This window comes from Wasmannia auropunctata, unplaced genomic scaffold, assembly GCF_000956235.1.
Source record: "Wasmannia auropunctata unplaced genomic scaffold, wasmannia.A_1.0 LD335244.1, whole genome shotgun sequence".
Lineage (NCBI taxonomy): Eukaryota > Metazoa > Arthropoda > Insecta > Hymenoptera > Formicidae > Wasmannia > Wasmannia auropunctata.
This window is the reverse complement of record NW_012027646.1, coordinates 439,496-455,142: the sequence shown is the minus strand read 5'-3', so window position 1 is coordinate 455,142 and position 15,647 is coordinate 439,496. Positions and strand designations below refer to the sequence as shown.

At 35.9% G+C, this 15,647-nt stretch overlaps 1 protein-coding gene and 3 long non-coding RNA genes across 7 annotated transcripts in view; 3 read left to right on the top strand and 1 right to left on the bottom strand.

The window, feature by feature from the left end:
- LOC105457394 (neuroligin-4, X-linked) overlaps nt 1-15,647 on the top strand; it is a 129,165-nt gene that overhangs the window by 51,716 nt on the left and 61,802 nt on the right. The window lies entirely within an intron of this gene.
- LOC105457389 lies at nt 3,979-5,882 on the top strand. Of its 4 annotated transcripts, XR_975383.1 has the most exons (4): nt 3,979-4,145; nt 4,504-4,608; nt 4,675-5,487; nt 5,606-5,882. It is a non-coding gene; the product is annotated as an uncharacterized LOC105457389 (long non-coding RNA). The 4 variants fall into 4 exon arrangements; XR_975384.1 differs by lacking the exon at nt 4,504-4,608; XR_975382.1 differs by having other exon boundaries at nt 4,504-5,487.
- Nucleotides 11,688-12,808, top strand: LOC105457391. Its single transcript, XR_975386.1, has 2 exons — nt 11,688-12,151; nt 12,388-12,808. It is a non-coding gene; the product is annotated as an uncharacterized LOC105457391 (long non-coding RNA).
- Nucleotides 14,753-15,510, bottom strand: LOC105457392. Its single transcript, XR_975387.1, has 2 exons — nt 15,441-15,510; nt 14,753-15,291 (listed from the first exon to the last, which is right to left on the bottom strand). It is a non-coding gene; the product is annotated as an uncharacterized LOC105457392 (long non-coding RNA).

Below are 15,647 nucleotides of genomic sequence, written 5' to 3'. Positions count from 1 at the left end.
AGACACGACGACTATGTTTACAAAACGCATGGATGAGCCATGCTTACGAGGGGGGGGGAGGAAAGGGGGTTGTTTTGCGCTGTTGTTGCAGCTGCTCTCGCACATACGAACGTTAGAAGCTGTTGCGACCTTTTAACTTAATGACGGACAATAAGGCTAGGTAAAGGATGGCAACGGTGACGACAGACGAGCCTCGGGGTTGCTCTGTTTGCTAAACCTCCGAGAGAGGCATAGACAATTAATTACCTTAGCAATTAAATACCTGCCAAGCCTGACGAGCAATTATTTCTCCAAACGCCAACGTGACGCCTAATATATGGTGTATGCTGGAGAAGCGATGAAAATCAGTAAACATTGTGTCCCTTGATGAAATTGAAGCAGACCGCTAGCCTAAATTTCTTTAAAAGTATATCTAGATTTGAAAAAAAAAGCAATCTTCAAGCCAAGATTATATTTCAGGCATTTAAAAGCTTTACTTTGTTTATTAATTTGCGCTTTAAACGTTACTTTAACCGCATATTGTTGCCATTTAATTTTGATGATTGAGGCTCGTGCTGATTTAAATTGTTAAATAGTAAATGGTAGTGACGGTTAGGTTGAGAATTACGTTGAAAATCCGCGCCGCGCTAATGGAATTTCTAATTAGATAATTTAATACGTTGCGCCGTGCTTCCTGAATCTTTGTATGCATTAAATATTAAACGTATGTAGAAACTATAATTATAAATTAAACATCTCTGAAATGCAACTCTTAGGTAGACAAATTAAATATTCATTGCTAAAATGCTACAACTAACTCGACTTCACCTAGCAAATCTACATTTTAAACTCCCACGTTTAAATTATATTACAGCATAACTATTAAAAATCAAAATTAAATTATCTTGCTATCTAAATCTAAAATTTACATTTATATTAAGGTTTACTCATTATCACAAAAATTAAATTACAAACTCGTTTTTGAAATTATTAAAACAAATTTGTTAACACGTGAAAAATAATGTTTAAAAATTAATTACATCAGTATTAAATTTTAGAATAATAACAGTGACTACAAAATTTGAAATTGTTTATACAATATAATAATTAAACTTTGAATCATCCTCGCAATTAATTTAGTTAATTAAAAGGATTATCCAGATTTTATTATTATATTTCTCAATGTTATCTCAATATATTGCTTTTATGTACATTAAATCTATTTTTTATTTATAAAAATCTCATTATTTATGTCAATATAGAAGCTTTACATCTTAACGATACAATAATCAATATTGCCACTGTTTTTATTTGTAATCAATTAATTAATGTTAAAGGATTTTAAATTTATATATATATATATTTTTTTAATTATTGTAACGTTTCAAAGTGCCGCATTCTTAGTTGCTAAAGTACCTCGTCTAGGAATAACATTACGATAGTTGCAGATCTTTATTCCGAAGGTTAAACCGATCCTTCGGCAGCGTTCCGATACTTTAATCCTTAAATGGAAAAAGGATTTTTCATCGAACTTTTAAAGTAACGGTGGCATTGTATTGCCGGGATCTCTCTTCGGTAAACTTTTATAATCACAAATAGGATTACCTTACGCTGCTTTTGATAAGTTCTCCTTTAAATACCGTGTATACGGCCTCCGGCGACAAAAGCGTTTGCATTTGCGACTAGACTCTCGTTTCTCGGATCGATTCTGACATGGAATTTTTCTTTCAAATTTTCTTAGCTGTAGTACGTTATTTCTTTTTTAGAATTTCTTTTTTACTCTTTGTATCCTTTTTTACGATATATTATCAAATAATTTACTTAACATTGATCGAATAAATTGAAAGAGATTTTACTACTATTCATATTGCATCATTTTAATTTCAATGCTAAAATCTACAATTTGCAAATTCTGTAATTAAATTATGTTATTAATCGAAATATTTATGTGTATAATGTGTTCCATTACAAATTTATCAATTATATTTTAGATTTGTATCTCTTTCGCGATACTTCAACCTGTATTGAATGTCACTTTTACACCCATCGGGACGTGCGACATCCGCGAATTATCATTATAATACCAAACAAATCCGTACTTGAGCGTACTCTAATAAATTGGCATCGAACACGGATTGATATAAATTACAATGGGAGAGAAGAGAAAAACGGATGCGGCCGATTGTGAGAGAATGAAAATTGTATCGTAATAAGCGCGTTGTAAGCCCCCGTTCTAATTTCGCCAAAGTCTGTTTCGGGCTAATCCGTCGTATTGTCCGCCAGTCCCGGGCATGGAAGAACAATACCACCGTGAATGGTAATTGCCCGGATGAAACCGAATTTCCGGCGAGCGAGCTTCGCCGAAGTTTTCGCGTCTCGATTCGCCCGGTGCGAGGCTGGATGCTTTCCGAGGAGAGACGTAATCGATTGCTTTGAGAAGACAAATTTATGTATGGTATTTATCTCTCTCCGAAACAAAATAAATTTTTACGTCGTCGGAAACAGCTGAACGCGAATCTATTAGCGAAATTAAATTTAATGAAAATGCTACATATGTTACCTAAAAGCACGCCTCTTTTCGGATTATAAAAAGATAATTCAGAAAACTCATCAATATTCGAGCTAATATATTGTTAAAAGCATATACTTTTAAATTTCCTTAATAAAGGAGCAAAAATTTGATAATAAATTATCAAAAGAAGATTTTGTTATGGTTAACTCGAGGAAAACTTTATTAATAAATAAGAAACCAAGGCTGATATAAGGGATAAATAAACAAAGTTGGGAATTACTAATTAAAGATTATCTCCTGGATTATCTACAATTTCAAAGTGCAAAATCTACTAAAATTAAAACTTCCTATCATTTTAATTACCAAAATAGATTCATCAACTTAAAATTCAAAATTTTTGCATATTTAAATTTAGAAATTTAGTAAAAACATAAAATATTGAAATAGATGTACATATTTTTATTTAATTATTAAAGTCGTATTCCGAGATCTACCCTACTTGTATACATAACGTGAGCTATGGATTCTTAGTACTGGCAGTGTATATCGGCCCAAAATAATTGAAATGGAAATTTCACGCTCTTATTCCACACTGTTCTTTGTCATCCCAAAAACTTTTTACATATCCTTTTTGTCTTTTCATTTTGAATGCTTTCGTTACTTAGAGATCTGGAATCGATATGTGATCCCGAGTCCGTTCGCATTTCCTCTAACCCTTACCGAGCTCCATTACGCTTTTCGGCCGACGAGACGAGATTTCGTCTCGTTAACGAGTGCCGATTTTTCTCAATTATGCACTACAAAGTACCCATCCTTTCTTCATTAACGCAGTCTTGATTTCAGGTATATATAGGAAAAGTCGAGAATTTTATATTGATCCTACAATGCAATGAATCAACGACGCTGCAAAATGCGGATCATTTTTCACTGTCATTGGCACTGATGAAAATTTAAATAAATTTTGAGATGTAATCAAAATCAATTTAAACGACATTAAAATCATCAAAATTAATATAAATGACACTGAAATTATAATTTTTAATTTAAAATTCAATAAATTGTAATTTAATTTGATACTAATTGTAAGGTTAAAATGTTTTATGAAAATTAATTTGGTTAAAGTTATAAATTTACAATTAACCACAATTAAATTAAATAAAAGTGAAATTGTAAGTTGTCCGTAATAATAAATATAAATCTCGTAATTGCAATGACAATTATATAAAACTGATGGATTATTATGGGTTATTCCAAATAACGTCTGCCGATAGTGAATCGGGGATCGAACAGCATATCACTCGCGATATTTTCTTGCTCGCCAAATATCTCTCCGTGCTCGAGCAAAAACGTATCCAGCTCCGATATCGATTCTGCGATAATTTCACGCTTCGAACGATTATAGCGCGACAGCTGCAGAATGTCGCATATCGAGACACGGTCGACCTGAATGTAGATATCGGTCGAGGTTCGATATTTATAACGGGAGGGGTTAATATCGATGTCATTTCGAAGAGGCCGATTTACAGCGTGAAGAATCTAAAGCCGATTTAGAGGAATTAGCTGTTCCAGCAAATCTTCACAGAGGGAATTTCGAGCCCCTGTTGTCCCATTCGCATAATATGTGGAAATGCACTCCATAATTCAGTGATACGAAGTAAAATTTCACGAGCAGAAATAAAAGAGATATTAGAGATATTCGGTGTGAACATAGACATTTTGCTTTATTTTAGCAAAATATTTTATATTTACATTTTTATATAATTAATTTTTTATTATATTTTCATATATTTCTATTTTTTGAATATTTTATCTATTTTCTCATTTTATCTTATTGTTAATTACGTTATTTATGTGGGAATTTAGTGTTATAATTATATCTACTTTAAAATATCTGCTCCTGAGAATTTGTAATTCTGTATTTTTCTGCTTTATAAATCGTGGAAAATCTTAGAATCACGTACTTTATCTCGCAGAAGTGATTCTACGCGACCTCAATCCTTTTATATTCACAGATCCTTAGATCCTTTAATCCTTTGCTTCACATGCTTGCCACGTCAATATTATCATTCACAAATCCGCATAGATCCTTTGATATCCTGCGACCACTGATTTCCCCAGTCAGTTCTCAGAATTGATTCTTACCTACCAAAAATCTTTGAACGATCAAAGCTCGAAATTTACAGATCATTGAATCCGTTGGATCATGGATTTTTGAATTTATTACATTCGGAAGCAACCATCAGCGCAGAAAATAGCGAGGCAAGAAAGAAAAAACAGGGGAAAAATAACGTACTGTTGCGCTTTTGCAGAAAGCATTACGTACGACGCTTTCGACGGAGCTTAATCCTTTTGAATAAAGAAAGGCACGACGTCGCTACTACGCGAATGGCTTTCAAATCCTTTCATGTTCTCCAAGGACGCTCGCGCTTTCGACTTGCATACTGCATCTATATGCATTGCGTAGCCAATGTTGCATAGTGCTGTGGAAAAAGTGCTGTGTTAGAAATGATGGTGAAATCTTGTCAAGTGTATATTTGAATCATTAAATTCCAGGATATTTAAATTCAAACATTTTAATAACGCTTTTTGACTCATAAATTCTATCACCCGTAACACGTTGTATTTATAGACTCTTTCTGGAGTCTGCAAGCACATTATTCGAACGCATTCGATCGATCCTTTTCCTAACAATTATGTCCGACTTGCATTAATTAATGGCGAATAGAGAAAAAATTTTATAGCACGCAACACCTTATACGTGGAACGGAAAGACTGGCTGCTTGTAAACGGCAATCGGAAAGTTTAAACGACGTTTCGAGCAGCGGAAGTTTCCACGACGGAGGAGCGTATCTTCCGGCTTTACTTTCCAACTTCGATAATTTCATATCTCGTGAGAAAACGCCGCATTACGGAAGTGGAGGCAGAAAATCTCGAGTTAATCCGATCGTCGAGTTAGGAAGCCTAGGAGTCAAACGTCAAAACGTGCCTTCGGGAAGGTTCGAAATTTTTTATTTTAATGACTCGGGCTGCGAAAGAGAGCAATTCTCAAGCTCAAGAAAATCAAATAATCAATGAGATTCGAAAATTAATAATGAGGAACATGAAAATTTGCAGATTATACGACATTATAATAATTAATCTGGTTATTTTTGATGTTTTGAAGACAATTTTATGCGATAATTTGTATGTCGTGCATGACACATTTCTTCTGAAAATGCGGCCACTACACATCACGTATGTATATTCGTCATACCGAGAATATTCACGAGAATATGTCGAATTAACCGAAGAATTGTGTCATTAATGCAGTAATGCAGTAATGGCGCTCTATACGTATACTATGTAAAGATATACTATGTAAAAATGTTTAAATATAATATAATAACATAAACAATACTTGCATTATAATATAATATATAATAACAACCTAATGTGATAAAAGATAATTCGGAAAATAATGTTGCGGCAGCATAGAGAAAATTATATTTTGTAAGAAACTTTTATTAAAAATAGAAAGGTCCGAAAGGTACAAAAGGAGGGCACGAAAATTCTGGAAAAACTCGCATATAAATTGCGGTTGTTGCGCTTGTTCTCATTAAGCACGGCATATAGTTGATTACGCGCGAAGAGCTGGAAGAGAAGACGTCTCTCCTCTCCGAGCGTAGTTGAGCGTGGCTGATGTTCACTTCAGTAAGGACTTAATTTGCAAAGTATCCTGGCGAAATCTTAGCCAGGCGGCGGCGGCGGCCTCGAAAGCCAAATGAGGGCAATCTCGGTGGAGGGGGAGAAAGGTGACGCGAAGGTTCCGCGCGGCCGTCTAATTTGTATAAAATTTGCTTCTCTTCTCGTCACCCTTCCACCCTCTCCCTTTTCTCTCCCTCTGTGCAACTGCAGGCGAACTTAATTTAAGTTGAAAAGTCAACCTCGTACCCGTCGACCGCACTTCAAACAGAATCCGCGTTTGCCAACCACCGGATGGTCCTTCATCGCATACAAGGTGATTCTGTCCAGTTCCCTCTCCCCCACCTCCCCTTTTTCTAAAGATCAAGCCTGTGAAATTTTAACAAAATCGAACTTTTGTTGAACCTTCCATAATTGATGAAACACTAAATGATAAAAATAACACAAAATTAAATAAATATAAAATGTATCAAGATGTTACATATTTCTTTTCTTGAAACCTAAAATTTTCAATTTTTTTTAATTCAATACTATTTCAAATCTATTTGCAAAACTGATGTAATCGTATTCTTCACTTTTTATTATTTTAATTATTTTTATGCTAACATCAAGATGACTCTAATTGGCAATTCTCGGAATTTTAATGAAATCCAATTCCAATCCAATTTCTTCCTTTGTTAAGATACAAAATAACGGGAGCCATTCTCACGGCTGTACTGCAGGCAGAACAGGTGTCTTCTACCTGCAGGATTAAGAATACTACTTGGCGCCAGAGATAATCGGAAGTAGACCCGGAGGTAAAATAACTAGATACTATAAGCTCGGTAGTCGACTGCGACAGATAATGAAACCGCCTTCTACATCTAGCAAGGTTTCGTAAAGTTCATTGCCGTTGAAGGTATTTACCGCAAGTGAGCGAGGTATAAACGTTTCTGGAAGCGCAGCAGAGCGGAAGATGGCCGTCGACTAGAGGCGAAAGCATTCGCCGCGGTAACGAGGTCAAACATCTTAATTAAGACATAATTATCGAGTGTCTGCCGCGCTACAGGATTGACAGTAACGAGGACAAAAGTCGGCCAGTCACTAGCTAGCCAACCGGGGCCCAAGGATTCGACAGATCCCCCAAGGATACAAGAAACTGGAACTTCTCGAGGTGACAACACGGACGTTTGAGAATTCTCGAATGTTATCTTAAACTAAGTCGCCAAACTTTATGCTCTACTTTATCGTTCTCGTCTGCTATTATTGTTATTTTCACTTAAAAATATTAAATGTCGCCCCCAAAAATTGAAGGATCCAAACATTTCTTGTGTCAAACGCGTTTCTCGCAAAACAGAAAGAGAGCTTTCAATTTTGGAAATAAAGAAATTTGAGACATGTTAAAAGTTTGAAAGCAAAATATTTGAGAGACTAAGAGTTTTAAGAGCTTAAGCGTTTTAAGGTCTGAAAGACAAAGGATTTTGGAGCTTAATGGATGAAAAATTCAGGGATTCGGAAGAAACGAAAAGTTCAAGGATATAAAGCAAACCTCGATTAATCTAGCAAACGATTATTCCCCTCGCTTGCCTGTATCCATTTTGCTTTGTTACGACGCCATTATTTCCTGCTACTATCTTGTTGTTTCATAAGATTAGATGCTATCCATTTTAGTTAGGCTGACGGGGCAATATGCCGTCAAATATCTTGGCCTATTCTTAACAAGTGCTATTCCTCTTTCCTTATACCGCATTTTTTCCTATTCTAGTATTCTTTTAAAAACTAAAAAACCTAAATATTTAAACAAATTTAATAAAAAGAACGATAGTCCTCTCATTCTCAAAAATTTTATGTTTGTTTATATGTTTGTTATTCATTTATTAATTTTTTCATTTTCTATTTTTTCTTAGTTAACAGCTAATTCATCTATATTATATTTATTATATAAGTTGTACATTATCAAGCTTCATAGAATTTCAGAAACTTACATTTTATTAGATTGGAACAAATTTATCCGCTCCGTGTCATCATAAAAATTGTATAAGGTTGCACGCTTATAGGAGGAGAAGCGCGGCGCGCGGTAAAAGGATACTTAAAATTGAAGCATTATAGCTTCATCTGATTACTATGGTCCAATCTTGTTGGCATTAAATCTTTGAAAGCGAGTGCCTTATTAGATGTATTGAGGTGCTACACGTAAAAGAGTAATCTCCCGCCGATGATCCCGAAGCCACTAAAGCGAGTGCTCGTTAATTATACGTCGTTACGAGCGTACATACGCAATGAGATACCACCTTTCCGGGGTTAATGAGAATAAAGCATAATTAATGCAACCGGCTCCGCCGGTGTATCATCCAATGTTACAAAAGCACGCCGCGATGACGTTACAAATTTATGAAGCGCACGTAGATTTTTAAATTTGTCTTCTTGTTTCCGCCTGCATATGTTTAATGCATAAACATGTACACAACGTGGTCTGATTAAAATACTAGAGGAACAAATAGCATTGTTAAGGATTGATAAGAGTAACGCTGTTTCCAGCATTTCAAATTATTTAAACAAACATGCAGCTATATACATTCATCGGTATATATTTGTGAAATAATAATTTCGAGTTAAATAATTCTATATTATACCTTTGAATTCTGCATTCTCTTAATTGCTCGGATACAAAGAAGTGTCCGCGTGAAAGGAGACGATTACCTCTCATCCCGAAGAGTTGGGTAATGACAGGAAAATTTTCGAGGTGCAGCGGAATAAATCGTTAACGAAAGAATAAAGGCGTCAATGCAAATGGCGGATGCGGGTAGCAAGGGTCGATATTTCACGTTTTAAGGCGCGACGTTTACGATCCCACTGCAACCCATCCCTACGTTTTACAATTGTCTCCGGCGTGTGATGTCATTAAAACTGCACTCGCCACGGACTATTAATGTTTGCCATTACCGTAATAACGGGGTGCGTTTTTTATGAGGTATTAATGATCCTTTCTCCCATGAGAAATACCGTTTCTCTCGAGTTTTGTTCTCCCCCACACACATTGCCGACCGCTCATTTCGAATGATCCTCTGCCAAAGCTTCAGAAACTTTCTTCTCGCTTTGCTACCTCACTATCGCGTGTCGGTTTGCTACTTAATCGTAACATGAATTTATGAGAGAAGTTCATAACTGGGGAGACCGAATATATATATATATATATATATATATATATATATATATAAAATCATTGATGAAACAATCATGCGTTGCGTGTGTCTTGTTTCTATTTAATTTAACAACTTCCGTTCCGTATAAAGGCCGTCATTTTTATCGAATCACAAGTATTCAGTATTTCCACCAATGGAAGCAAGTACATCAGCGAGCTTTGTTTAATAAAATCCTAGCTTTTTTTATCCTACAGTTGCGGCAACACAATTCTCAATTCTGGGATCTACGGATTACGGGATTTATGCGCGGGATCGCTAGGTAAGCGTCGTCGCGCGGAAGGAAGTCGTGCTTGGCGAAGGACGCGCGATTGCCTCCGCGAAAGTGCAATTTGGAACGGCGTCGTCGTTCCTCTTCGAGATTTAGAGGCTCGTTGCCAAATGTCAGAGCAGCGAGTACCACCCAGTAATTAAGTTTACTTCCAAGAAATGCGTCCGCTACTTCCCCCCTCCCTCCCCCGTGCTTGGATACCAACCCTGATTCCCGACTCGCCATCTTCACCTTCTCCACCCTTCCGTTGCTAGATTGTGCCCACTCTTGTAGAACAAGTCCTCTAACGATGGGCTGCGACGAGAACAGAGAGAGAGAAAGAGAGAGAGAGAGAGAGACTTTGTTGCCCTCGAAACCTACTGTAGGAACCTGCGAAGCTGAAGGTCCTTGTATTTGTCCGCCCCGGGGCAATCCTCTATTTTTATCGCTCGACTGAAAAATGTCGAATCAACCTGAACTCACAATCAGTTAAGGTACGTGTAACGTTCGATGTATTAAGCTTAAAATGTAAAATTAACAACAAGCTTGCAGCTCACGACATTTTTGCATTGTCTCGATTATTCTAATCTCGTCACGATGTGCATTAATGCGTTCCGAAGCGGTTTATCTATATCTTCGGGTCACGGAGTGGATATGTAGCGTAGCGCTTCGATCCGCGCTTCTTAAGGCTTGCAGGGCCTTAAGCCGGGGCTTAACACGTCACCCGGAATTTGATCGGCCCCTCGTTATCCCTCGCTAGTCAGCCTGGACCCCGTAACACGGCATCCTGATAATCCTTGCTCGGTTAACCGAAATCTCTTCTAAGCCTAAGCAGCAACGGCCGGCATTGCGATGCTGGGAATTTACAGAGGGAGGCCGAAACTTCATTCCTACGTGTAATCTCTTCTGTATTTTAGATCCGTTTATTGAATATCATAGATTTACGAAAAATGGCGCACGAGTGAAAAAAATATAAATTTCAATTTAATTAAATCTAACTTATATTAAGAAGAAATTGAATTAATTAAAAAGAATTGAATTAAATTAATATACAATTTCAAAAAAAAGTACATATTGATTTAATTTAACTCTCTCCTAACAAAAATTAAATTTAATTGAAGTGGAATTTATATTTTTTTACTCGTACTACTTTATTTGATATAATAAATTAATTTTTTGACAGACATTTTTTGTCTTTACATTAACTTGAAATTCTATTTAATCCAAATCCTTTTAAAAGATATATTTTTAAAAATTCGGTTATTTTCAAGTTATTTTTATAATCTAAGCACATTTGTATATAATCTAGAAGTGGCAACTCAGGCTATACGTTCCACTTAACGCTCGCAACACTTGCAAACATTATTTGTCCTTGTTTAACATTTAATAAACAACAAAGGCGAAATGATTCCACGAGCGTTACGAGCGCATAAATGGAACGCATCCTTAGTACCTAATTCATTATAGGTCCGTATTTCTATATGAGATTTATCAAAGAGCAGAAAAATTGGCAGGGTCAATTACAACGAATTGCTTGTGCAATAATGTACCAATTTGGTGTATACAAAGCGATGCGGCGCGATTATACCGCAGATTGGTGCAACAATAACGAAAATGAGTTAATTAGCAACATTAATGCGGCATCGTCGACTCCAAATTGTTCGCTGGACAATAATTCGTCCATGATAATCGGGTTACGCGTGCTGGGTATCATAGTGATCATAGTGATCGCGAAGGGCGTCCGATATATCGCGTTACACATTTTAACTCGCATAAATTATTTCTGACTTTCAGCCCGCGTAAAATGTATTTCGTGTAAAATGTGTGAATATTATTTTTCTGGCTAATTACGAACATTTATTTCGAGTACACTTGAATTGTTTATGGAAAGCATACATTTAGAATAATATTTCACAGTATCTCATGCAAGTACGAAAATTTATATGTAAATGATATAAAATACGAGTTACATTTGTACAAAATTTGCATATAAAGCGTTGTACACAAAGACGGAGAATTTATTTAAGTATCTTTCATCTCGAAAAGACACTAGATTACTTGAGTTGATGCTCTTTTTGACAAGTACAATTTAACCAATTTACAGATACGACAGATAGTCAAATATCTTTTACGTCACTGGATAAAATACGGAAAAGTGCAAATGGCAGGGGAAGAGAAAAGCGGAGAAGAGGAAAATATATTTCTCTCTGATCCTCGAATTACCAAATTACACAACTCAAGCTCGGGTTCTCTTATCTTAAGACGAGACTTTCACGAGTGAGCTCCGTTTGAAACGTCATTTAAAGTTCTCCGTTACGAGAACGAGTCACAGCATGTGACCCGACCCTCGTGAAACACGCAGAATTTAAGGATCTGCAGATCCCGTAATCAGAAGCTACAAAGACATATTGAAATCCATTTTTAAATTTCGGATATATTTAAAAAATCGAAGATAAATTTTCGGGATGCAGGGAACACACAGGTGAAGTCGAGAACTCGAGCAAAAGCGCAAATAATCTATTGTAGGATCTGATAGATGACACATGATATGTGAGCAAGAGATCTACAAAATCAATCTTTTAAATTGTAAAAAATATTAAAAATAGAAAAAAGAAAACTTTTATTTTAGAAAAATGCAAATGATTTGTAACACTCTATATAAAATTAAAAATAAGTTTCTTCTGTAAATTGTCTAAAAAATCATTTAACTTCTTTCGGGGTATTTTAATGTTCTCTTGATTTAATTGTATCAAATATTTACAATTAATAATCAATTATTGTTTCAGGTGAGTTCCCCATATTGTCCCTTGTGCGAAATGAGTGCGTCAGCAGACGAGATTTCGGCTTTATAAGAGAGGCTTTGATCAGCGCAACGTGAGTAAGAAGGCAAACATTTGAGTAACATGAGATGAGGCTTCGGATTCGATAAACGCTTCATGGGGTCAGATCCATTAGCGTGACGCCGCTAAATTGCTGTAAACCGATATACTGGGGTACCCTAAACGTCACATTAATTAGCGCTAATTGACGATTAAGTACGGCATACCGGCGCGAAAATTCTCTTCAGACACTGACTTTGTTTTACCGATTGATAATGATTTCACATATGCACATATTTCCATTTCATAACCAATACATATTGTAAATATGTGACTCAAATAATTACAACTATTTTTCTGGAAATACAAATATTTAAGTCTCCAGAAATTTTCTTTAGTTATTTTACAAACACTGAAAAAAGTAATCTTGCAATTATAGCGAGAATTATTTAGGTATGAAAAATTAGCTAAAACGAATAAGTGATTAGTAAGCACTGCGATACCACATATGTTTTGTATTTAATCAATATAGATAATAGAGACAGAATTTATATCTGAACTATTTGTAAAATTTAGCAAGAAAGTTCCTTTATACCGTTTAATCAGTTCAGACTCCAATCCAGACTGCAATCATATTTGGTTATGAGATGTATATTTTCTTATATATGTTCTTGGAATATTGCTGCTATAAATTGCTATGTATGACAGACAATTTTTTACCAGATACAAAAAATAGAAATGTAATTTAAGTGTAATATTTAGAATTCTAATTGGTATAGCGAAACATTTCCCTGAGCGAAACTAATGCAATATATAAAGTAATAAAATTTTAAAATAACATTTCCTATATAAACTTCAACTAAAAAGTTACATTAATAAAAGAATTTTGCAAGAATATATATTTTGTGGAATATACAAACTTCCAATTTGTTGAAATATATTGTATTATACTGTATTATCGCTCACAGAGTGAGTATAGCTTACAGTTATTATAGCTGTATTTGTTCACCTACACATCTGTACAAGTGCAGTTACAGCAAATGACGAGAATGTATTTGCTTATAATTCATGGTCGAATAGGAAATGACGCTATCCATTTCCGGCGACCGTGACGTTTAATCCAATGACACAGGGGAAATCTAGAATTCGTTTCTCTTCGCTGTCAAGCCGTCTGGCAAGATGGTGTAATGAGAAATTCTGCAGAGTATAAGTAATCGTTTTCTCGCCTACCCCCCCCCCTGCCCCCCTTTCTCAATTTTTTAACCAAACCGCAGAAACCATTGTCTGTGTTAAGAAGCTACAATTTTTAACGTATACAAATTTTGTTTATTTGTTCATCGCTACTGAACATTGAAGGCTAGATTAAGAATGTTCAATTTATCGCTTCACAATATGAACTTAAAAATATTATTCAAAAATCTTACTGCTGCTGTCACATCTAAAATTCTTTATTACATATTTATGTATACTGTAATTCTACTAATTTCAAGCAGAATTATCCACAGCGTGAATTCAACAAATTCAAAAAGTTATTTTTTTTATACGCAATTTTCGTGACCGAGTAGAAGTATTTAATTCACGGTGCATCATGTATGACGCGATTCTTCGACGTCGCGACGCTGCGTCGCGTCCTTTTCAGGTAGGCATCATTAATGCCGCCCGGCATGAATAGAAAGTGTTACAAAAGCTTTCTTTTCGGCGGCTTTTAGAAGCGTCGCTCGTCAAGGGAAATAGCCGATGTGACAAATTAGCCGCTTTGAAACTCGCGCGTTCGAATTAACTTCACGTAGTTAGGATAGTTAGGGGCTTTACACGCTCGTGGATTTTGCACGTACACTAGCGCGTGTACTTTTACCGGGAATTACACATGGCGTTTGTGCAACGGATGTACACCGGTTCGTTTTTCCGACGTCAATTAGGCGAGATACAAACGCAAACAGAGCCTCGAGAACTATGGAAATTAATATACGCATTCAATTATTACAGATTGCGATAATTAGCACAGTAAAAGAACTATACACATAATTTAATAAAAATGATAATTAACAAAGTGCAGAAAGCACGGTACTCTCTGAATTTTTAAAATTTTTAGTTGGAAATTAATTAATAACCAAGTAAATAGAATTTCAGGAACTATATGTGTGTGGGTGTATGTAGATAAATGACTATTGCAATTGCTGTAATTAATTTCAAGAAGTTACGATAATTAATAGTAATCAATGGTAAATTAATATCAGTACAGAAACAGGAGGCGCAATATAATGATAATTTATAAAGGGACGTTAGAAGACGAAGTAGGACGTAAAAGGACATAATATTCAAGAATTTCACATTTTTTCTTAATTAAATCGAGATTTAATTAAAGGTTAAAGTACATCACAAAGAAAAGGGACGTCTCTCTCTCTCTTTTTTTTATATAAAATCCTCGTGAGAAGCACGTTTTCGCGGACGCGGCTGCAAGGCCTGGAACTCGAGCGACAGCGGGAAAGTAATAAACGGCGGGTAAACGCGATGATGCGACGAAATTTATTCATAAGCAAACTTTGGCCGTTGTCGTTCACGGCGGAAGGAACACTCGTAGATGGTTGGTCGAAACTTTCCCTCGCCGGGGCCGAAGTGCTTTTCAGAAACTTCTCTCCGCTACATCGCGCCGATATTTCGTCAAGAGCAACGTATCGATAAACGACACGAGAGCTCGCGTCCGAGGCCGCCCGTCCGCTATTTCCTGCCCTTTCTTTGACGCGATGTTTCGCGACATGATACACGACGTCCCCGGGAACTTGTACATCACGGTGCAAAGAATATATTCCCCCAGGAATTCGGGACAGAAGTCCACCCTCGGGAGAGTTAGCGAAAAGGGAAACGCTCCTTCTTTTTATATATTTGTGACATATATTCAGATTGTAATCAAATTTACATAGCACAATAGATTTTTATTAAAAAGGAAATATTATATATTAGTGTTTAAAAAGCAGTAGTTAAAAACTAAATTACATTATTCAAAAACTATACACACTCACTTTATTTCGTTATTCGTAAAAAGGGCAAGTTGAATGACATTAGTTGCTCTAGTACGTAGCTTCAGGGAATAAACTTGTAATTTTATCGATCGTCTCTTATCGAGTGAAGTTAGATGATCCGGGTCAAAGGTCTGCGCGAAGGCAACAAACGTGCCGAGGTTCACAACCGGAGAGAGAGAGAGAGAGAGAGAGAGAGAGAGAGAGAGG